The 25410-nt window shown below is 47.9% G+C and overlaps 1 long non-coding RNA gene and 1 pseudogene across 2 annotated transcripts in view; one reads left to right on the top strand and one right to left on the bottom strand.

Annotated features, from left to right (window-relative positions):
• Positions 1-25410, bottom strand: part of LOC141098622 (uncharacterized) — a 126601-nt gene that overhangs the window by 64649 nt on the left and 36542 nt on the right. The gene's annotated exons all lie outside the window — the stretch shown is intronic.
• Positions 1-25410, top strand: part of LOC141098628 (serine/threonine-protein kinase SBK1-like) — a 53632-nt pseudogene that overhangs the window by 26265 nt on the left and 1957 nt on the right.

Here is a 25410-nt window from a genome sequence, read left to right as displayed (position 1 = left end):
TGAAGGATGCAGCAGCACATGTGGCGCCCCCAGGGGAGGGTAATGTCAGGCTTGGAGGCAATGATGGTTCTCTCTCGCAGTCAATCCATACATGCAACACAGTTCCACTCCAGGCCAGCAGGGGGAACTCTGAACCAGGATTAAGGGGAGGAGTGCTCTCTGAGGGCCAAGAGGAAGGAGTGGTCAGTTAGTCTGAGGAGGGTGAAGTGTGCAGACATGGAGAGAGAAGCTGCAGGTTGAGCTAGGAAGGAGAGCTCCCTCAGCTTGAGAGCGCAAGAACTGGATCCTGGTCTCCACGGCTGTACGGATACTTACGGTCCTACAGCAGATACCAGAGGGGTAGGAGGCTGTAAATGCCCTACTCCCGTCTAAGACTTGAGGCACAACAGCAGCTTGGATAGAGAGCCAGGACTCGGGTGAGGAGTTCCCGAGAGAGGCTACAGCTGTATGCCGTGCAAGTAAGGTTCTTGGGAACATCTGACAGGAGGAACTCTAGAGTAACTAAGTACTGGAGTACTGCATTCAAACAAGCGCTAGGAAGGAGATTTCACAGCCCGTCTGCTGAGAGAGAATCCTTGAGTTGCTTCCAGGCTAGCCTTCTCCGTTACCATCTGTAATCAGGACCCTGGACTGCAGTTATCAAGTAAAGGTACAGAAATTGCACCTCGCTGTGTCTTGTCTGCTTACTACCCTTACGACACTGCTACATCACCGTGCCAACCTCCTCTACACTGCCCTGGGACTATAGCTTCACCAGTGGGGAGCTTTTACATCCTTGCTGCACCCTACCATCAGTCCCAGCGGATCTGTCTGCAGCGTCAGCTTAACACCTCCCTTGCTGAACACCACAGGTGGCGTCTCGAACTATTCCATCTCATTAACTAAATTCCCCCAATACTTGGGCGCCCAGGGCCACGGACCAGGTCACCGCTGCTGTGACACATTCCCCTTACACCGGCCCGGTACCGAGTACTCCACAGCCCTGGGAGGGCGACCCATACACACTTCAGATTACTCCATGGAGGTCTTTTCACATACCATGCCTATGATAATTAAAAATAGGGCCCCTCAGATACGGGAGCATTACAAATGGGGCAGATTAGACACTGGAGCAGCATCTATGGGGCCCATTATACACTGGAGCATTACAAATGGGGCCCATTATATATAGAGCTTTATTAGGGCCCATCATACACTGGAGCATCATCCATGAGGCCCATCATGTACTGGAGCATTGTAAATGGGGCAGGTCAGACACTGGAGCAGCATCTATGGGGCTCATTATACACTGGAGCATTAGAAATGGGGCCCATTATATATGGAGCATTATTAGGGCCCATCATACACTGGAGCATCATCCATGAGGCTCAACATGTACTGGAGCATTGTAAATGGAGCAGATGAAACACTGGAGCAGCATCTATGGGACCCATTATACACTGGAGCATTAGAAATGGGGCCCATTATATATGGAGCATTATTAGGGCCCATAACACACTGGAGCATCATCCATGAGGCTCAACATGTACTGGAGCATTGTAAATGGAGCAGATGAAACACTGGAGCAGCATCTATGGGGCCCATTATACACTGGCGCATTAGAAATGGGGCCCATTATATATGGAGCATTATTAGGGCCCATAACACACTGGAGAATGGTCCATAGGGACCATCATATGCTGTAGCATTATGTGGAGCTCATCATATACTGTATGGAACATTATATGTGACCAATTATTCTGTATGGAGAAATATATGGGGCTCATTCTGTATGGCGCACAATGTGGTGACCATAATACTGTATGGAGTAATATACTGTCCTTTTTTGAGCTATGTACAATTTAAAATAGATCAGTCATGTAAGCAGTGAAGTATTTGTCATTGTACTATACCTATATTTCTGTGGCGTATCGGAGCATCATGAGTTGTAGTATGTGTTAAAGGGGCGCACTGACTCTCTGGCCCAGGGAACACGAAAACCTGGCGCCAGCCCTACCCCCCACAACTTTAGCCAAATAACCCCCAGTTTTCAATGCGTAACTATTATAACGTAAATTGAGGTTGACAAGCTTAAGTAATAAGAATTGATGTTGTTGGCATTGAAATGGGCACTGTAGGTGTGTTTCCTGTCCTCTACTCCCTGCCGACTTTGCTTCCCCATTGACTTGCATTGGGTTTCGTGTTTCAGTCGGCCTTCGACTTTTCCCTATAGTCGGCCGATTTTATTCAACCCGACTTTTGCGAAAGTCTGGTTTCATGAAACCCGACTCGACCCCAAAAAAGGCAAAGTAGCTCATCTCTAATGTGTGGTATTAGTGACACATCCTGTATGTGATAATACACTTGCTTTGAGGTTTGTTCGTTTTGTGTGGGAGGACATTTTCATTGGTTCCATTTTGGGGTGGAAAATATTTTTTGGGTCACATTTTAAGCTTTTGTTTTCAGGATTAGGGAATTTTTTGGAAGCTTTAATCACATTCTTGTTTTGGTGATTACGAACATGGTGATACCAAATCGCGTTCTTTTTATAGAAAAAACAAATGTACAAATAGACAGGATAAAAGCGAATGTTTTTACCCTGCAGCATTTCTCCCACACCTGCCTATAACTTTTGCAAAGTAAATGCTTAGCTGCATTGCTTTGTATTGGGATTAAAAAAAAAAAAAAACAAAATCAAAAAGGGAGGTCATTGATAATATTGATACCCATGGATAACTAAGCTACTGCAATGGCCTTCACATAGTACTGACCTGGGAATTTGAGCTCATTTCTATTCCACCATGAACATATCAATCCCAAAAAGCTAATGGCAGAATTTCATTTATTTTACCATGTCCTCCCACTCGGATTGGTTTTTGGACATTTTCAGTACATTGTATGGTAAAATGAATGAGGTAGCTCCAAAGTAAAACTCGTCCTGCAAAAATCAAGCCTTTGTGCAGTCCTTGTACTCTTTGAAAAAGGAGGGAGTGAAACCCCCCAGGGAAGGATCCTTGTGCTCATCAGAGAACATCTCCTTAATATCAGGGCATGAATACAATGGAGCCTCCATGGGACGATTACCGCTCATTCCCCCATCAAGGCTGGATGTAGTGGCCACTTACATAACATTTGGATGTATTGTTGTTATGTTACTCTCTTCTAACATCACTTACACAAGTAGCTCTAACTAATCCCCCTTAGTTTCCATAATGATTTGCACACAATGTTGGCACCAGGGCTGTGACTGAGGGTCTATGGCTTAGGGGTACTTCACACTAAGCGAGATCGCTAACGCGTCACCAATTTTGCGATCTCGCTGTGTGTGGCACGCATCAGAGACCGGCCCTGGATAGCTGGTGCATCGCTAAATGGTCGCTAGTGAGCTGTCAAACAGGCAGATCTCACCAGCGATGCTCGGCTGTCAGACGCAGCGATGACTACTTCCGCCTGCGTCCATGCGTCGCTCGTCGGCGCCAGCGAGGAGAAAACGGCCCAGAACGTTCTCACGCGATCAGCGATCTCCAGACAGGGGCCAGGTCAGAGGCAAGTGTCACATGTAGCGAGTTTGCTAGAGATATCGCTGTTTCGCCACAAACTCGGTGACGCTTTAGCGATATCGCTATGTGTAAAAGGCCCTAAGGCCTCTTTCACACATCAGTTTTTTGCCGTCAGGCGCGATCCGGCTTTTTTTTGTAAAACCGGATCCAGTTTTTCCCCATTGACTTGCATTAGACCCGGATGGCATTGCGTTTCATCCGTTTTTTGCCGGATCCGGCAACTTGTCTCATTCCGGCGTCTGGAAAAAACGGCTACTGTAACGTTTTTTGTCTCCGGCGAAAAAGCCGGAAGCGCCGGATCCGGCGCTTCCAGCTTTTTGCTACAATGAAAGTCTATGGGCGCCGGATCCAGAAAAAGACGGATCCAGCCACCGGATCCGGTTTTTTAAGTCTGCGCATGCTCAGATCCAATTGGCCAGCCCCCAGGAACAGATATAACCTGCTAGACGGATCCAGCAAAAAAACAGATCCGTTTCTACAGTTCTCCAAAATTTATGCCGGATCCGTTTTTTCTAAAAATAGCCGGATCCTGCCTGACGGCAAAAAACTGATGTGTGAAAGTAGCCTTAAGCAATGCACCAGCGATCCTGCCGAGATCGTTGCTGCGTCGTTGGGTAAATTTGACTGACAGCTTACTAGTGACCTTTTAGCGACGCACCAGCGATCCTTACCAGGTCGTATCATTGTCGGGATCACTGGTGCGTCACTTAGTGTAATGGTACCCTTATTCATTAGCAGCTCACTCTCATTGGTTTATGCATCATGGAACATGTTGAATTATTCCTAAATGAACCCCTGCATATTTGATCCATGAGAACCCTACTTACCAGGAGAATTGCAGACCTGAAAGGTTAAAAAAAAAAAAAAAAAGTGAGTGAAATAAGTATTAAACACTTAACCAATTATCTAAGGTGCTATTGACATGAATTTCATACCAGATGTCGGTAACAAGTCATCCAATCCACACAGGAAAAGGCAAACCATAGATGTCCATAAATTAAAGGTTATATTTGGGACTTATAAAAATAAATGTGCTTAGTCACTAACAGGCAGGTAGTGCTACCTACCTGCCTGTTGTGCCCAGCACCTTTGGATTTCATCATGGATAAAAATATTTCCAACCTTAAATGGGAATCCGTCATGTAGAGAAATTAACTTAATTGCCTGCGCAAAAATGTTGTGAACTGATTTTTTTGCCACCAACGGCCGACTTTTCTAAAATTTGTCAGACTTGGCCAAGCTGGGGCAGGACGGGGCACACAACTAATTTATGAGCATTGATGTCATTAAAATCACATTCCATCATGTGTTGTACTCCAGTCCCCTCGGTCACTTGTGCCATCAACACTTTGGCTTGTATTATCCAATTTTTTGGTTTATAAGATGAACTTTTTTCCCCTCAAAATTTGGGAGACAAGTGGGAATGCAATCTTACTGGGAGCCTGTGGTGGAGGGGAGGGGTGACAGGAGGCCTGGTCACTGCTTCAGGAAACCAGCAGCGACAGGAATGGACGATGCTGAGGCATCTCAGACGGTGTTGGCACCAGTTAGCTGGCGTCCATTTTTCCTATGATATCCCATTGCCCCTCTCCTGACGCCATCACACCATCTTGAAGCAACAACCCTGCCTCCTCTGACCCCACTCTGCTCTAACCGCAACCCAAGTTAGCTACTGTTATAAAGGAAATATAAGACGCACCACCACTTTCTTTAAAAATGTTTTTCTTTTGATTTTCGAGCCCAAGGTCTTGCGAGTCTTACAATCCAAACACTTACTCTTCATTAAAGGGAATCTGTCACCCCCTTTTTTGAGATATCATATAATGATATCATTCAATTGTGTATCACAAGGATTCTTTTAGTACTTTTGCTTCCCCCTGACCCCGCACCTTTCATGCATAAATACCTTTATATTGGTTCAGATGTATGTAAACTGCCACGGTCCGGTCCGCTGGGTGGGGCTTATTCAACTGCTCCCCTCTCCCTGTCTTGCTCTACACAAGAAGAAATGCATAGAGCAAGACAGGGAGGGGGGGGGGGGAGCAGGTGAATAAGCCCCGCCCATCAGACCAGACAGTGGCAGCTTACATATATCTGAACCAATATAAAAAAGGTATTTATGCATGAAGGGTGCGGGGTCAGGGGGAAGCAAAAGTACTAAGAGAATCCTTATGAGACACAATTGAATGATATTATATGATATCTCAAAAAAGGGGTGACAGATTCCCTTTAAGTCTATACAGCAGTTATTCACAATTTGGATTGATGTGTAATGTGGAGTTCTCCAGCAGGATTTTTCAGAAAGCAGTTGCTCCCATGACCAGTATTTTTCAGACCATGTTCACACTCATTTTAGATAAGAACTCGTCAGCTAAAAATCAAATGCAAAAAATGCTGACCAAATACTGAATGTGTGAACACTGACTGTGATTTTACACATATAAATGTACATGTTGCATATGTAGGGAAGGTGACCTGATGGACAGACGGACTAGTCAGAGTGAAGGAAAGGTTTGCACAGTGTAGGTAGGTGTCAGTTATTACAGTGGGGAGACAGCTAGGAAAGTGTAGTGGACGTGCAGTACCTTGGGTTGACCATTAGATGGCAGGGAGGAGTGTGAGCAAAAGGACTTAACAGCTTAGGGCTTTAGAAACCGTTGGTCATGGGGGGCGGGGTTACAGTGACAGGGGACCGGGAGAGCTATAAATACTGAGGGAGGGTTCCAGAAGGGTCCAATCCCCAGGGGGAGCTCCAGTGACAGGAGGACTGCTACAGTCTGTGTGCTGTGAGAAGAATCCAGACCAGGGGGACTGAGGAGAGAGAACATCAGGGGGGTAATCCTGACAGATATACCGCAACAGAGATGAGTTAAAGAGAATAGGCATACCGTGTAAAGAACGACGTTTGACCGTGAACGGACTGTTGGTGATTAAGCTTATTGCAGCCACAGTGTCGGAAGCTGTCAGTGTGTCAGGAAAGGAAAAAGGATAGGACGTATATATACGTCCCAGGCGAGAAACACGGTGTGTGAAGCGGCTCTGGATACTGAGGGCCATGAGTGAGGTACTGTGCTGTATTGTGAAGCGGCTCTGGATACGGAGGGCCGAGAGAGAGAGATATGGCGATGTGCTGCAAGGGCCGTCAGGCGGACGGCGCGCGAAAATAAACTTGGACCTGTTGCACCCAGACTCTGCCTCCATTTCGTCTGTTTAGTCTCTGCGCGGTAAGAAGAGGGACCACCCCCCAGCTCGCCCCTCTAACCCTACATTTGGCGTAGTCAGCAGGATCGCCGCCGCTAATACCCCATCTTCTGCGGCAGGCCTGCCTCAAGTAATGCAAAGGGGTTTGGACTATGCTGCATGGAGTGAACACACCTGTGGATTACAACTGGCTTACCTGTGGATTACAAATTGGGAGCGTTGTGGTGACTCCGTGGTGCTGACAGAAGATCTGGGGCGGTATCAGGTGCTGCACAAGATGGCAGCATTACTACAGCGCAGGGGAGAGGTCCGGGTGTTTGCAGTCGTGCTGAATGGACTGGGACCCCCTCCAACGTACCCCCCGTGGACAGCAGTATGTGCCCGGAGGCCGACGCTCCCATGTACTGGACCCTGGCAGATGGGTGGAGAGGCCTGTTAGCGCCCCACCCAGCAGGAGGAGTGGCACAGAAGGAGGACTTGGCTGCGGCTGTTTGGCGCCATTCGATTGCTGCCCCACGGACGATATGAGACGCTGTGGGTGTCGGGGCCTCGGCCGCCTAGAGGCAGGGGATGGAGCTGTGCCAGAAGTCGCCCTCAGGACCACGGGCAGGTAGCGGGATGCTGGGCTGGGGAGCGGAGCCTGAGCGGAGTCAGCGAGAGCGGCCGCCACCAATACCGGCAGAGGACTTCCCAGCAGAGCCCCTGAGTCTGGGGGAAAGGCCCTCAGGACAGTGGAGCGAGGGACGGAGGCTGCGGGGGAAGCCGGGTGTTGATGTGATGGAGGCCACAGCGCCGGGGAAGGTGAGAGTACCCCCAGCACCACCAGTGCCTCCGCAAGCGGCCCCCACCATTCTGCCACAGCACGCGGTCTCCAGCATACCGGAAGGTCGGGCTGCAGAGGGCCTTATGATATACGCGGAGTTGAGTGAGGCCCCTGCCCCCGTCCCTGAGCCTTCCCGCCCGGAGTCACCAGGGCGGAGCTTGTTGACAGAAGATGTGTCTGCGCTCCCTCGGCCGGAAAAACCGCCATCACCAGAACCGGCTGTCACTCCGGCTCTGCTGGAAGTTTTGGATGCGGCCTACCCTGCGGCCGCGGTTATGCCTGCATTAGAACCGGCTGTGGCCTGTGTGACAGGCCCTGTGAACCAGCCTCCCCAGAAACACTGCTGCTCCCACCCGCCACCAGCGGCTGCTGAGCCGCAGAAATCATTGGCCGCCTCTGATCCACGCCCTTTCTCAGCAAGGTCCCGCCCACCGGACTCTGGGACTGGCGCAACACCCTCTGTCTGGGTTGCGGAGGTGATTAAACAAAAGAAGATCCGGGAGCAGGAGGTATGGAGCCTGCTTCACTCAAAAGGGTTGGCTGGCATGGCGGTGGAAAGATCCCGGGACGGCTGGTGTACACCAACACGGACAGGGGGTACGGTTTCATTCGTGACCAGTCTGGCCAAAAAGTGTACGTGAATGTAGCATCCATACGTCATGGCCGGGCCCTAAAGGAAGGGGACTTTGTCTCCAACTATAAAGAATACTGCCCCCGCGGGTATTATGCGGTGGCAGTACTGGCGGAGCCCGAGCAAAGTGGACCCCCGTGTAAAAGGACTGATATGGACACTCTCGGTTCCCCCAGGAGTTCCACGGCTTGTGGAGCCCTCACCTCTGTCCATTGAGAGTGGGATAGACTGTCAGGAGTTCGATGCACCGTTGTGCAAGTTATAAGGACAGTTGCATTTAGAGTGAAAAAAAAAAAAAAAAAAATGTTTTTGTTCTTGTTTATCTGATGCAACTATTCTCTCTCTCTTTCTCCTTTTTATGTTCTTTATATGGAAAGTATACAAAAATATGTTTGCCTGACAGAATGGGGATATGAAAAAGCGGAGGAGTGTCCAGGTCCAAGGAAGGGGGGGGGGGGGAGGAAGAAAGAGGATCTACAATGTTATGTTGTTATATGTTGGTTTTAAAAGCAAAAAGAAAAATGAAAAAAATTATAAGAATGGGGTACTTGTGATATTGTAAAGTTGTTTTGGTGTACAATGTGCACAAGAAAATGCAACAGGTCCGGGTAAGGGAAGGTCTGCGGGACCAAAGGAAAGTGTGAGATCCGGTAGGGATCTAAGAGTTGAGGAGGTCTGGGAGACCGGGACGCTGACCATGACATGCTATTGAAAGAAAGGAAAATGAGTTGGAAGACGTGAGGAAGACAGCCATCCTAGGTCAGGTCCCCAACACCACGGACACCCCTGAAGGAGGAAGGCGGGCGCTGGTAATGATCTGGAAGGTAAGAGACCTCGATCATGGCGTACCGAATAGTGGAAGGTGACAGTAGGGGAGAGTAGGGGAAGGTACACGCCATAGAGAGAATATGGGTGTACCTAGCCCGATTTGAAAGACGTCGTCATGTGGTGTGCGCGCTGGTGAGTAGCAGTAGGCGGCTCAGAGCATAGTGCTCCCAGTATGGTTTGGCCCCCGCAGATAGTGGGTTTGGCTCAACAGCTGGTCCGACAACAGAATGTAGGTGTAGCTTCAGAACGACGAAGGCAGGGATGACAATTGTCGAGGACGACAATGGACAAAGGAAGGAGGAGTGTAGTGAAGGTGACCTGATGGACGGACAGACTAGTCAGAGTGAAGGAAAGGTTTGCACAGTGTAGGTAGGTGTCAGTTATTACAGTGGGGAAACCGCTAGGGAAGTGTAGTGGACGTGCAGTGCCTTGGGTTGACCATTAGATGGCAGGGAGGAGTGTGAGCAAAGGACTTGACAACAGCTTAGGGCTTTAGAAACCGTTGGTCATGGGGGGCGGGGTTACAGTGACAGGGGATCGGGAGAGCTATAAATACTGAGGGAGGGTTCCAGAAGGGTCCAGTCCCCAGGGGGAGCTCCAGTGACAGGAGGACTGCTACAGTTTGTGCGCTGTGAGGAGAATCCAGACCAGGGGTACTGAGGAGAGAGATCAGGGGGGTGGTCCTGACAGATATACCGCAACAGAGTTAAAGAGAATAGGCATACCGTGTAAAGAACGACGTTTGACCAGTGAACGGACTGTTGGTGATTAAGCTTAGGGCAGCCACAGTGTTGGAAGCTATCAGTGCGTCAGGAAAGGAAAAAGGATAGGACGTATATATACGTCCCAGGCGAGAAACACGGTGTGTGAAGCGGCTCTGGATACAGAGGGCCATGAGTGAGGTACTGTGCTGTATTGTGAAGCGGCTCTGGATACGGAGGGCCGAGAGAGAGAGATATGGCGATGTGCTGCGAGGGCTATCAGGCGGACGGCGCGCAAAAATAAACTTGGACCTGTTGCACCCAGAATCTGCCTCCATTTCGTCTCTGCGTGGTAAGAAGAGGGACCACCCCCCCAGCTTGCCCCTCTAACCCTACACATACAACATTGAGAATATTGGGGGTAATCTCATCTCTAAGTGGGTTGTTCCATAAAAATCATTCATCACAGTATGGATAATCAATGTATGAATGCTAGAGGTCTGAACATGAGCATGTGCGTCCAGAGATGGGCAAAACTTATTCAAATGGAATTCTAGAATTTTAGAAAAATCCTTCAGTAGTCTCCAGAATTTTTGGAATTCATTCTGCCCAAATTCATTAGAATTTAGGCCAGTTGTGGCCGACATTGTGCGGAACCACAGAAAGCTAGTAAAAGGCTTTAACACAAACATACTCACTCCTGTCCCCCTGCTGACTCCACTGACATGTCATTAGAAATTCTTCCTACCATAGATCTCCACATCTCCAACTCTTCATCTTCATTGTAGAACAGCTATGATCGGGCCTCAGAAATAACTAATAATAAATTTTATTTTTATAGCGCCGACATATTCCGCAGCACTTTACATTTCAGAGGGAATTTGTACAGACAATAGACATTACAGCATAACAATAATCACATACAGTAGATTATAACAAATAACAAGAGGAGTGAGGGCCCTGCTCGCAAGCTTACAGTCTATGAGGAAAGAGGTAGACACGAAAGGTGGGTGGTAACAGTTGCTCTGATTGTATGGACCAGCCATAATGTTAAGTGTGTAACAGTACAGACAGAGAGGGCTAATGGATGCATAAAGCATGTGGGAACATGATGCTGGGAACCTGGTTATGGTAAAACTTTTGGCTCTGCCACACAGGGATAGGTTAGGTTAATGTGTTGAGACGATAGGCCAGTCTGAATAAATGCATTTTCAGGACACGCTTAAAATTGTGGGGATTGGGGACTAATCGTATTGACCTGGGAAGTGCATTCCAAAGAATTGGCGCCGCACGTGTAAAGTCTTGGAGACGGGAGTGGGAGGTTCTGACTATTGAGGATACTAGCCTCAGGTCATCAGCAGAACGGAGGGCGCGGGTAGGGTGGTATACTGAAACAAGGGAGGAGATGTAGGGTGGTGCTGAGTAGAGTTGAGCGACTTTTGCTTTTTTAGGGTACGCGTTTCGTTTCGTGAAACCCGACTTTTCCAAAAGTCGGGTCGAGCAAGATCGTCCGATTATAGGGAAAAGTCGGGGTCGTCCCGAAACACGAAACCCAATGTAAGTCAATGGGGAATAAAAGTCGGCAGTGAGAGGAGGACAGGAAACACACCTACTGTGCCCATTTGAATGCCAAAAGCATCAATTCTTCTTACTTAAGCTTGTCAACCTTAATTAACTTCATAATACAAGTTACGCACTGAAAAATGGGGGTTATTTGGCTAAATTTGTAGGGGGGGAGGGCTGGCTGCAGGTTTTCATGTGCCCTGGGCGAAAGAGCGCCCCTTTAACACATACCACAACTCATCATGCTCCGATACGGCAGAGAAATAGCGGTATAGTATAATGAAAAATACCTCACTTTTTACATCTCATGACGAGGCCCATCTATTTCTCCATACAAAATCATTGGTCCCATATAATGTTTGAAACAGTATATGATGAGCTCCACATAATGCTACAGTATATGTTGGTCCCCATGGCTGAAGCTCCACTGTCTTATGGGCCCAAATAATGCTCCAAACATAATGGGCCCCATTTCTACTGCTCTAGTGTATAATGGGCCCTGTAAATGCTGCTCCAGTGTCTGACGTCCACCTTTGGAATGTTCCAGTGTATGGTGGGCCCCATCTATCATTCTCCAGAGTATAGTGCTCCCCCAAAATTGCTGTCCCAACATAGAAAACAATCAAATAAGTCTCCTCGCTAGGGAATCTCTGTACTTGTCTGGACAGGTGCTGTAGCTTGCTTAACAGCTCGCCAGCCGTTCTCACGCCCAGTATGGATTGCACGTCATTGCACAAAGGTTAGAAGGGGTACCGTATCCCCGGATAACATGTATGGATAGCGTACACATTCAAAATATATGTCTATGCAGCATGAGGCAGGCTCAGACGGTGTTAGGCCCAGTATGGATTGCACGTCATTGCACAAAGGTTAGAAGGGGTACCGTATCCCCGGATAACATGTATGGATAGCGTACACATTCAAAATATATGTCTATACAGCATGAGGCAGGCTCAGACGGTGTTAGGCCCAGTATGGATTGCACGTCATTGCACAAAGGTTAGAAGGGGTACCGTATCCCCGGATAACATGTATGGATAGCGTACACATTCAAAATATATGTCTATACAGCATGAGGCAGGCTCAGACGGTGTTAGGCCCAGTATGGATTGCACGTCATTGCACAAAGGTTAGAAAGGGTACCGTATCCCCGGATAACATGTATGGATAGCGTACACATTCAAAATATATGTCTCAGGAGGCAGGCTCAGACGGTGTCAGGCACAGTATGGATTTGATGGCCCAGATTACACAGCAGAGGAGCAGGGAGAGGTAAAGATTGCAAATGCTGGGGCCCTGGCCAAGCAAGGGGGGCCCACTCGTGGGCGTCGGTACTGGCACTGGGCCCCTCATAGTACAGCGGTGTGTCTGACGGCGGGTGTGCACCACCACCGTCAGACACTTGATTGCACTATGAGGGACCCTGTGCCAGTGCCCGCGCCCAAGAGTCGGCCTACCCACCTGTCCAGGGCAACGGCACTCGCACGGTGTCGTGCGCTAGGTGGTGACCCCGGCCATGGGGGGGGAGGCAGCACAGTTAGGGAGTTTTAGAAAGTGGCATATGTTGATGTTGGACATTCAACTGATGCAAAAGGCGAAATAGGTGAAGTCCCAGGAAGAGGTGGACCAAAGCAAGCCATTTTTCTGTCACCCTATGTGTCATCAGGGGAAGGTGGGACAAAATCCTTGGAAACCCATGCGTGGTTCATTTTAATGAAGGTTAGATCATCCACATTTTGGGTTGACAGACGTGTCCTTTTTTCTGTCATGATTGATCCTGCTGCACTGAAGACTCTTTCCGATAGCACACTTGCAGCTGGGCAAGCGAGCTCCTGTAAGGCATATTGTGCCAATTCAGGCCAGGTGTCCAGTTTAGCGGCCCAATAGTCAAAGGGGAATGACCTGTGTGGGAGAACATAGATATGGGAGGAAAAGTAGTTTGTAAACATAGTTGACAACTGCTGTCTCCTGTCACTTTCCATCGATGCAGTATTACCAGTTGTGTGAGTGGTATTTGAAAAATCAGTCCACAACATTGTCATGAAACCCCTGTCTCCAACGCCACTTCAGCTGTGTGCACCACGAACACCTCTGCCAAGCTGCCCCCGGCCCGTACGGCTCGTGTGAGAACCATCACCGCTGCTGTGTGCTGGGAATGCCTCAAGCAACAGATTTACCAGAGTTGCTTGTTTATTAGCCAATATTAGGTCAAGGTTCTCCTGTGGCATGATGTTTTGTAATTTGCCTTTATAGCGTGGATCCAGGATGCTGGCCAACCAGTAGTCGTCATCGTTCATCATTTTGGCAATGCGGGGGTCCCTTTTTAGGATCCGCAAGGCATAATCTGACATGTGGGCCAATGTTCCCGGTGTCAATGATGCACTGCGAGTGCTGGGTGGAGGAGCACTTTCTGGCAAATCCACATCCCTCCAGTCACGCACAAACCCTGTACCAGACCTTGCCACGCCAACATTTTCACTTGCCCCACGAGATGCATCCTCCTCCCCTAAGTAATCATCCCCATCATCCTCCTCCTCCTCCTCTTCTTCCTCCACCTCGTCCAGGAGAGGTCCCTGAGCAGACAATGGCTGAATGTCATCAAGGATTCCCTCCTCCTCTTCCTCCTCATCAACATTGGCTGCAGACGCCTGCTCCTTAAGGTGCGTCAAAGTTTGCATGAGCAGACGCATAAGTGGGATGCTCATGCTTAGGATGGCGTCGTCTGCGCTTACCAGCCGTGTGCATTCCTCAAAACACTGAAGGACTTTACAAAGGTCTTTCAGCTTCGACCACTGCACGCCTGTCAACTCCATGTCTGCTCTCAAAGTGCCTGGCCGTGTATCCTCCCACAAATGCATTATGGCCTGCCTCTGCTCGCACAGCCACTCCACCATGTGCAGGGTGGAGTTCCACCTTGTTGCAATGTCGATAATGAGGCGGTGGTTGGGAAGGTGGAGCAATCGCTGCAGCTTCTGCATACGAACGGAGTGTACAGGCGACCGGCGGATGTGCGCGCACAGTCTTCGCACCTTCTGGAGCAGGGCTGTTAACTCCGGATAATTTTTGAGGAAGCACTGCACCACCAGGTTCAAGGTATGAGCCAAGCAAGGTATGTGGCTGAGTTTTGAAAGGGCTATGGCTGCCACAAAATTACGGCCGTTATCACTAACTACCTTGCCTGCCTCAAGATGTACACTGCCCAGCCATGACTCAGTTTGTCGCTTCAAGTACTCGGCCAGCACCTCGGCGGTGTGTCTGTTGCCCAAACACATCATCTGCAACACGGCCTGCTGACGCTTTCCACTAGCTGCTCGATAGGGGGACACATCGTGCGCAACAGTGGCAGCTGCAGATGGAGTGCTCGTACGACTGCGCTCTGTGGACGAGCTGTCGCTTCTGGAGGAGGAGGAGGGTCGAACGCCTACAGCCAACTGTTTCCTATACCGTGGGCTAGGCAGCACTGTCCCACCACCGCTGTCCCCTGTGGACCCTGCATCCACCACATTAACCCAGTGCGCAGTGATGGACACGTAACGGCCCTGGCCATGCCGACTGGACCATGCATCAGTTGTGAGGTGCACCTTTCCGCTCACTGACTGCTTGAGTGCATGGACAATGCGGTCTTTCACATGATGGTGGAGGGCTGGGATGGCTTTGCGAGAGAAGAAGTGGCGACTGGGTAGGTCATAGCGTGGTACTGCATAGGCCATGAGTTCGCGGAAAGCTGTGCTTTCCACCAACCGAAAGGGCATCATCTCAAATGAGATTAGTTTAGCAATGTGGGCGTTCAAACCCAGTGTACGCGGATGAGAGACTGAGTACTTTCTTGACCTACTCATAGCGTCTGGGAGGGTGAGCTGGACTTGAGAGCTGCATATGGTGGAAGTAGCGGTGGACAGGGCGGACTGAGAGAGGGTTGATGATGGTGATGGAATTGGTGTTCTTTCTGATGGCCTAGAATCAGTCTTTCGTTGATATAACAGTGGGATTCCCTGACTTTCTGTGGCCTTGCAATGACACCTCAACATTTGCTGCTGTGCTAACCGGTGGGCTTACAGTGGGGGAAACAATGTAGCGTTGCTGACTACCTTCGTTGTGATCAGTTGCACATGTGGCACTTGAGGTTTGGTGTTGTGTCCACGCTTGCAAGTGCATGCTGGTTAAATGTCTAAGCATGCAACTGGTATTCAAATTTTTCAGATTTTTCCCTCGGCTAAAGGTCTTTGCGCACTTCTTACAGATAACCTTGGCCTGATCATGAGGATTTTGGTCAAAAAACTGCCACACTGCACTCTTCCTACTTTGGCAGACATTTTGCGGCCTAGCACGCTGTGATCTTTTGACCCTCTGGACAAGCTGTCCAGCAACACTTTTGATGTTTGGAACCTGTCTTTGGAGTGCTCCGGGCCTGCCAGATAACAGCTGTTGCGATGTCGATGTCTGCTGTGGATGCTCCTCATCTGAGCTATTGGAAGCAGCACCCTCTTCCCCCAATGGATGCCAATCTGGGTCAACAACTGGGTCATCCATCACCTCCTCTTCTATGTCATGTGCACCTTTCTCTGTGTCACCGTGTATGGTGGTATAGTGTGCGGGAAGGGGCACCTGAGTCTCATCAGGGTCAAAATCTGGCTCTGTACACTGCGAGGACAATGTAGTGCTCTGAGTGAATGTACCAGCAGAATCATCCATCAGCGGCTGTGCATCAGTGCACTCCATGTCAGATTCATCTTGGCCTGGGTAATTCACCATTTGACTTGATAATCCAGGCATGGTATGTGAAAACAGCTCCATGGAGTAATCAGTAGTATGGCCTGCGTCATCCTTCAATCTTGGTTGGGGTGAAGGACACAAGGAAAGGTGTGGTTCATGAACATGAGCCTCCAATGACGACTCAGTGCTTTTACTTTTTACAACTGAAGAGGAGGCGATAGAGCTGGAGGCTGAGTCAGCAATGTAAGACAAAACTTTTTCCTGATGCTCTGCCTTTAAAAGCGGTTTGCCAACTCCAAGAAAACTAAGCGTTCGAGTCCTTATGTAGCCAGACGATGACGCAGGGTCAGCACCTCCTGCATTCGGTCCTATTTTGCTCTTGCCACTACCATCAGATCCACCACCAACACCATCATTACCAGCTGCCAACCCCCGCCCAATTCCACGGCCTCTTCCACCAGCCTTCCTCATTTTTGGTAGAAATGTAGACAAAATCCAACAAACTATATAGTAATGTAAAACAAGGTACAAGGTGTCTATAGGACAGGGGAGTTTTAGAATTTCTGCACACACTTGTGGACAGTGGACACTTGTGGATTGTGTGCGGCCCACTGATATCTGAGCGCTATGTGACACGCTCGATGGCACAGCTGCCTGTGACCAAAGTGACGAGAGGATAAGGGAGATTGGATTGCTTTTAAAAAAGCAGTTTGCGGAGCAGTGGGTAAACAGCAATGCCAGCGTGTCAGGAAGCCTTAAAAGGCAGCCCAACAACCACCACCACTGATACACCACAATATAGCCTCCCCTTGCACTGCACACACAGTGACTTGTGTGTTGTGCAGGCCAAATCGCTAGCAGCAGAAGCAGTTTTTTTGTCTTCTTCACTGCCTAACGCTCTCCCTACAGAATCAGCAGCAACCTCTCCCTATACTAAGATCGGCAGAAGTAAGATGGCGGTCGGCGTGCACGCCCTTTTATACCCCCTGTGACGCCCACCAAAGCAAGCCAATCACTTGCATGCCCTTCTGAAAGATGGTGGTGACCCGTGCCTATGTCATCACGTTGCCCACAGTGTCCGTGGATCCTGATTGGCTGAAAAAGAGCGCAAAACAAACTTTTGAAACGCGACTTTGGCGCGTAAGTCACCGACCTCGTGGCCGACCTCATCCTAGGGTCGGGTTTCGTTTCATGAAACCCGACTTTGCCAAAAGTCGGCGACTTTTGAATTTTTTCGACCCGTTTCGCTCAACTCTAGTGCTGAGCCATGGAGGGCTTTGTGGGTGAGGGTAATAAGTTTATACTGAATTCTGGAGTGGATGGGTAGCCAGTGTAATGACTGGCACAAGGTAGAGGCATCGGTGTAACGATTGGTGAGGAATATGATCCTGGCTGCAGCATTCAAGACAGATTGGAGAGGGGAGAGTTTGGTAAGAGGGAGACCGATTAGAAGAGAGTTACAATAGTCGAGACGAGAATGAATAAGAGAAACAGTAAGAGTTTTTGCAGAGTCAAAAGTAAGAAAAGGTCGAATTCTAGAAATGTTTTTGAGGTGCAGATGACAAGAGCGAGCCAGTGATCGAATGTGGGGGGCAAAGGAAAGCTCGGAATCAAGTATGACCCCAAGACAGCGGGCATGTTGCTGGGGAGTAATAGTGGAACCACACACAGAAATAGCAATGTCGGGTATAGGTACATTAGTAGCGGGAGGAAACACCAGGAGTTCAGTCTTTGACAGGTTCAGTTTCAGATATAGTGAGGACATGATATTAGACAGCGTTTAGACAATCGCCAGTGTTTTCTAGAAAGGCTGGCGTGATGTCAGGAGAAGAAGCGTATAATTGGGTGTCATCAGCATAGAGATGGTACTGGAAACCAAATCTACTGATTGTTTGACCAATAGGGGCAGTGTACAAGGAGAAGAGGAGGGGGCCTAGAACCGATCCTTGAGGAACCCCAACAGTAAGGGGAAGGTGAGAGGAGGAGGAACCGGCAAAAGAAACAGTAAAGGAGCGGTCGGAGAGATAGGAGGAGAACCAGGAGAGAACGGTGTCCTTGAGGCCAATGGAATGGAGCATAGTGAGGAGGAGCTGATGATCCACAGTGTCGAATGATGCAGAGAGATCAAAGAGAATTAGCATGGAGTAATGACCATTTGATTTAGCTGTTAGCAGATCATTAGAGACTTTAGTGAGGGCAGTTTCAGTGGAGTGTATAGAGCGGAAACCGGATTGGAGAGGGTCGAGAACAGAGTTTTCTGAGAGATAGCAGATAAGATGGGAGTGGACCAGGCGTTCCAGGAGTTTAGAGATGAAGGGAAGATTAGAGACAGGTCTATAGTTAGCGGCACAGTTTTGGTCGAGGGATGGTTTTTTAAGTAGTGGATGTATGATGGCATGCTTAAATGAGGAGGGAAAAATACCAGAAGAGAGAGAGAGGTTAAATATTTTAGTTAGGTGAGGGGTGACAGCAGGGGAAAGGGACTGGAGGAGATGTGACGGAAATGGGTCACTGGTGCAAGTAGTTGGGCGAGAAGATGCAAGGAGCCTGCTTACTTCTTCTGTGACTGGTTCAAAATCAGAGAGTGAGTTAGATGCAGTGGGGGAGGGAGGACAGTGCATGGTATGAGGGGATTTGGAGATAATTTCCTGTCGGATCTGGTCAATTTTTTCTTTGAAGTAATTGGCCAGATCGTCAGCTCGGAGCTCCGTGGTTGGGGCCTGTACTCTTGGATTGAGTAGAGAATGAAAAGTGTCAAAGAGACGTTTTGGGTTATTGGACAGTGAGGTGATGAGGGTGTTGAAATAGGTTTGTTTGGAGAGGTGAAGGGCAGTGTTGTATGTTCTAAGCATAAACTTAAAATGGATGAAATCTTCGTGTAGATTGGATTTTCTCCACACACGTTCGGCGCACCGCTGCAGGAAACGTGTTTGCACCGTGTGCCAGGGTTGTCGCCGTCTGTGTTGTGGTGTTATATTTATAGGGGGTGCAAATTCATCCAGGGCACTTTGAAGTGTTTCATTGTAATGCTTCAATGCAGAATCAGGACATGAGAGGGAGGAGATAGGGGCCAATGAAGACTGCAAGTTCTTCAGAAGTTTCTGGGTGTTAATGGCCTGTATGTTTCTATAAGTCTGGACAGTGGGGGTGACCTGAGCAGCCTGGCAGTTCTTTATAGAGAATGAAAGAAGATTGTGGTCAGAGCGGGAGAGGGGAGTTTGCAAAATCATCCACTGCACAAAGCCGAGAGAAGACCAAGTCGAGGGAGTTTCCGTCTTCATGCGTTGGAGAATTAGTAAGCTGCGAAAGGCCAAATGAGGAGGTTAGAGATAAAAGGCGAGTAGCAGATGGGGAGAGGGGAAGAGCAATGGGGATGTTGAAATCTCCCATGATGAGGATAGGGATGTCACAGGAGAGAAAATGTGGAAGCCAAGTGGCAAAATGATCCAGGAACTGATGGGAGGGGCCGGGAGGACGATACACCACCGCCACTTGCATGGAGAAGGGGGTGTAGAGTCTGATGGCATGGACCTCAAAAGAAGGGAAGACAAGTGAGGGTACTTGAGCGATAACCTGAAAGGTACATTTTGGTGATAGGAGCAGACCAACGCCTCCACCAGCTCTATTGTCTGATCTTGGGGTATGAGAGAAGTGTAGCCCCCCGTATGAAAGAGCTGCAGCAGCGGTAGTATCTGACTGCTGGATCCAGGTTTCAGTAAGAGCCAGGAGGTTAAGAGAATTAGAAAGGAAGAAGTCATGAATGAAGGAGAGTTTGTTACACACTGAGCGAGAATTCCAAAGTGCACAATTAAGAGAGACAGATGGCATGCAGGGAATATTAATAAGATTAGAGGGGTTTCTGAGTGTAGCAGTGGGAGAGTTTGACTTTCTATAACATGGGGGACCAGGGTTGGGAGCAATGTCTCCTGCGACTAGGAGAAGGAGGATAGAAAGAGTGAGCAGATGGTTAAGTGATTTGTGAGAGCGTCTCTAGTGTTGAATGGTGGGACTGCCTGGATCTGTGCAATTTAACAATGTGAAAAGAGCGTGAGTGCTATACATAGGAGAGGAAAGAAGCGAGGGGCCAATATGGATGGAGTGTGGAGAGTTAATGCCAGGGCGGTGGATGTGTGTGAATGCAGCGGCCAGGATATAAATTACACAAATGCATATGGTATATATTTGTTGTACTCCAAATGTACAGGGAGTAGATGTATATAAATGTCTTACCTGTCTCACTGCCATGTTATAACTGCCAGAAGTACTTTGATACATGTACTTCGATTACATGTGCATAAATGCCACCCCTGCATAAATGCTCCCCCTAGCCATGTCTGAATATATAGGAGGTTACGGCTAAGTTTTTTTTTTTTTTTTTTTTTGGCTCTCTCTTCTCGTTAATCAATCACACTAAATTGAGACACCAGGACCCAATAAAATGTTGTGGTCAAATAAACACATGTCCAGCACTACATGGATCATAAAGCACTTTGAAAAGTTTCTTGACCTCACAACATAAGGGGACAAGCAGAGTAAGTTGAAAAAAACTATATACCAGATATAAGTTTGCAGAGTTGAAAACACATAGATAGCATTCAGGTTTAACTGCTTGCTGACATTGAATGGAGACACAGGAGTGGATTCAGAGCAGAGATTGGAAAAGCTCTGACTCAAAATCATGACATTTGCATTCACATAAAGTACAGGGACGTCCAGACCTGTTCATGGTATGAAGTCCTGTTCTAGAATGCAGAGGCCAGAAATGCAGAAAGAGGCGAATTAAATCGGAACGATAACAGCGGAGACAGCAGTGGTGTTGTGACGAGTAAATAGTGGTGTGCTTTGAAGTTTTTTTTTTTAATTTGGTCTTTATTTTGATATTAAGTCTTCAGACCTAAAAAGTAGATAGAACTTTTGATTCACAGCTTAATTAGGTTTCACAAATTGAACTCCCTTGTAAAATCAGCACGATATTGTCATACAGTACCGTAGCTTAAGTCTGATGGGCCAGAGATGCAAGATTTGGACCAGCCCCCCCCCCCCATTCTGGGATATAAATATTAAGTATCTCCTTCCTCTCTTTTCCTCTGCTTCTCCCCTCTGAAAATTCTCTCATTGGCCTCCAATTTCCCAACGTATCCACTTTAAACTGCTAACATTGATCTACAAAGCAGTCCATAATCAGTCTCCCCATATATCTATGAAACTAATCTCCGGTTCTCCCAAGACCTCCTCTCTTCCACATTCATATGTTGCTCATCCAATCGCCTGCAAGACTCGAGTATCTTCCATCCTGTAGAATTATCTCGTACATTTGGAACTTTGTAAGCAGTTCTGAAGATATGGGTTTTCAAGTTTTTCTTCAGTCTGCAATGACCCCACCACAATCAGAGCTGCTGCAGACCACAAGCCTACTGTCTCATTCCTCATTGCCCTCAACATCTCATGTACAGCACCATGGAATCAGTGATGTGCTAAACAAATAAAATATATGTCCCTCATCCTTATATTGTGGTGCATAAACTCTGCTAAAAAAAGGGAATACTAATATACAACATCCTAGCTGTTGTTGAATGAAATATTCCAGTTGCAAATCTTTATTCATTGCATAGTAGAATGCTTTGAGAATAAAATAAAAATGATCAATGCAAATCAAAATTTCCCATGGATGTCAGGATTTGGAGAGATTACTCAAAATCAAAGCAGAAAATCAAATTACAGGCAGATTCAACTTCAGTGGAAAAGCCTCAAGATAAGAAAATGCTCAGTTGGGTGTGTGGCCTTTACGTGCTTGTAGGACCTTCCTACAATGCCTAGGCTTGGTTCTGAGGAGGAGGAGGAGGAGGAGCATGTTCTCCTGAGGGATTGCCCTTCCAACCTAGATTAAAGCATCAGTCAACTGCTGGATAGTCTGTGGTTCATTGAAACATGACATGTGGTGAATGGAGCGAGACATGATGTCTAGGTGTCCATAGCATCAATGCCTTCATCATGCAGGAACTGCTGACACTTCAGCCACATGAAGCATAGCATTGTTATGCATCAGAGGGAACCCAGGGCCAAGTGCACCTGCACCTAATGACCCACAGCCACCCCACAGTGCTGGGATGTAAGCACAACACCCACTTGAGGGCCATCATTCCACCCTCATGGAGTCTGTATGACAGTTCGTGCAGGTGTAGGGACGGTGACCTGACGGACGGACTAGTCAGAGAGAAGAAGGAAAGGTTTGCACAGTGTAGGTAGGTGTCGGTTATTACAGTGGGGAAACAGCTAGGAAAGTGTAGTGGATGTGCAGTACCTTGGGTTGACCATTAGATGGCAGGGAGGAGTGTGAGCAAAGGACTTGACATCAGCTTAGGGCTTTAGAATCCGTTGGTCATGGGGGGCGTGGTGACAGTGACAGTTTCAAGGAACCGGGTTAGCTATAAATACTGAGGGAGGGTTCCAGAAAGTTCCAGTCCCCAGGGGGAGCCGCAGTGACAGGAGGACTGCGACGGTCTGTGCGCTGTGAGGTGAATCCAGACCAGGGGGACTGAGGAGAGAGAACAGGGGGGGGTGGTCCTGACAGATACACCGCAACAGAGACGAGTTAAAAGGGAATAGGCACACCGTGTAGAGTACGACGTCTGACCAGTGAACGGACTGTTGGTGATTTGGCTTAGGGCAGCCACAGTGTCGGAAGCTGTAACTACGTCAGGAAAGGAGAAAGGACAGGACGTATATATACGTCCCCGGCGAGAAACACGGTGTGTGAAGCGGCTCTAGGTATAGAGGGCCATGAGTGAGGTACTGTGCTGTGTCGTGAAGCGGCTCTGGATGCGGAGGGCCGAGAGAGAGCGATATGGCGATGTGTTGCGAGGGCCGTCAGACGGACGGCGCGCAGAAATAAACTTGGACCTGTTGTACCCAGTACCTGCCTCCATCTTGTCTGTTTCGTCTCTGCGCGGTAAGAGGGACCACCCCCCCCCAGCTCGCCCCACCGACCCTACACAGGCACAATTTTAGTGCCCTTCTGGAGGTCATTTTGCAGAGCTCTGGCACTGCTCCTTTAAAGGAGGAGGTAACGGTCCGGCTCCTGGGTTGTTGCTCTTATTTGATTGACTTGGAGTTACATTGTGTTTGTGTTGCTTATATTTTTCATTATTCTTTATTGTATAGAAAAAATAAACCATTATGCCCACCTTCCATCTACTCCACCTTGTGTGGTGTCCTTTTCTGAAACCAGCAGCTGACTTCAGCGTGCAAGTGATGGAAGTGCATGAAGTCACAACCATGCACCACCAGTCACGTGCATGTCGACGTCAGCTGTTGGCCTCTGATTGGCAGGCAGTGTGCATGGCATGCATGGTCCTGACGTGTCCCTGCGTTCTAATACATTTTAGCTGGATGTACGCAGTGACAACCTCCCCAACTGCGGTAGTTACACCGCTGTTGTCATATCTACTTATCTGCGTTAACACTACTGTATCCACTGTCTATAGGAGTGGTGGTCGCACATATTCACTACAGCTCCATTCACACAGAACTGTGTCCCCTATACTCAGGATCTGTGTGGTTTCAAGCAGTTATGCCCCAGGGTGGAATTCATTCCTCTCCCATCAATTATAAGGTAGAACTTTTTAGGGGGAAATTATGAAGGAAATTTAGAATTGAGTTTATTGGTTGCGTTGTCATTATTTGCAGAAAATTATCAAAAAATGTTGCATAATGTGCGATATGTAAGGATGCATTCAATTTGTCAGCCTTCTGTCTAGAGCAATTTCTACACAACTTTTTAAAAAGTCACTATCAATAAATCTCACTTGAACCATTGTTTTGCACAACATTGTCCAGATCACATCCAAATTTTAAAGCAGCTGCAAAATATGAAAAACATTTGATTCTAAAAATACTTTTGCAGAAAAAGAAAAGCAAGGATTTTGCAATATAACATTTTCCAAATAAATGTTGTGCACAGCAATCAGTAATCATAAGCAGTACTGAGGTACAAGGGTCCTTCCATTCAAGTGTTAGGTAGTTCTACAGGACTATTGCTCCTGCCCAATACTTGGGGTACAGGTGTCCATCCATTTTATTATCCAATATTTTGTGAATAGGACGTCTTCCAGACATCATGTACACATCTATCACTTTGAGATAAATCATAGTGGTGCAATTTACCAGAGTGTATAAAAAATGTCCCCACCACCACAGATTCAGGGAAAAAAGCAGTTCAGGAGCAGATGTTGACCTGATGTCAATAATGATGGTGTGTGAGCATGGAAGCGACCACTGAGAAGCGGATAAAATATATCTGGACTAGATGACATTCTAGGCACTATATACAGCAGCTGCATAGGTCTCTGATACAATGTAGCTAACTACAGTCTTGGGTCCAGGTTGTTTTTTGCCTAGAACAGTATCTAGACCAGAATACCCCAACCATTTCTTGCTTTGAGGGAGAGACACATGCTATGCAAACACATCTTGGAAGCCCCCATGTTAGGCTTCATGTTTCTGCATCTGCTCTGCAGGAATTCAGACCCTTACATTCTGCGGTCTCTTGCTGCTTATCTACCGCAGAGGAGATTGCCTTGCAGAAAATCTCTCCAGGGGCCAAGTTCCCCTGTCCATCTACTGAGCATGCTCATGAGTCGATTTCCGTTTGGAGATCGGGAGTCATGTGCTCAGGTCCTGCTCCAGATCTCATTGGTCCATCTGGGAGATCTGGAAGCTTCTGGAATGTCCCGGCTGCTATAAAAAGCGCACATGGCCGTTCCGTCATGCACTAGTATAGTCTCTAGTTGCTACTGTGTGAATGATGGATGTATGATCCTGGTGAATGACTCATTTTAATGCCATCAATTTTATATTTTCTCTCTTCCACTTACTTCCATATCTAGTGGTTCTTTCTCCTTTTCTAGTCCGGATGGTCTGCCATTCAGTATTTTTTTGAGGCTGTGGATCCACCAATATTTAGTATATTCTCTAATAGTTCATGATTTCCATTATTAAACTTATTTGTTTGGTGATCTACATCCTTTTGTATTTAACTTTTAATGGAGCAATTAATGACTAGAGATCTTGACAGATATACACATCAGGCATAAAGGGGTTAAGGACCAATATTTAGAGTAAAGGGCCAGTCACACTAAGATATCGCTAGCAATATCGCTATAACTAGTGATGTTATAGCGATATTGCTAGCGATATCTCTGTGTGTGATACTTACCTACAACCCACTCCCCCGCTGATTGCGCGAGAACGTTCAGGACTGTTTCTCGTCGTCAGCTTCCTGCGGCGCTTCCTGCTGTGATGACGAGCGACGCGTGGAGGCGGGCGGGAGGACGCAGGATCGCTGTGTGTGACAGGTAAGTAACGACCCCCGACCCCTGCAATGTCGCTAGTGAGATCTGCCTATGTGGCAGC

The sequence above is a fragment of the Dendrobates tinctorius genome, unplaced genomic scaffold (genome assembly GCF_039654945.1).
Source record: "Dendrobates tinctorius isolate UK_male_01 unplaced genomic scaffold, ASM3965494v1 ptg000093l, whole genome shotgun sequence".
NCBI lineage: Eukaryota > Metazoa > Chordata > Amphibia > Anura > Dendrobatidae > Dendrobates > Dendrobates tinctorius.
Note: the sequence above shows the minus strand (reverse complement) of the source record. Positions and strands in the feature narration are given on the sequence as shown.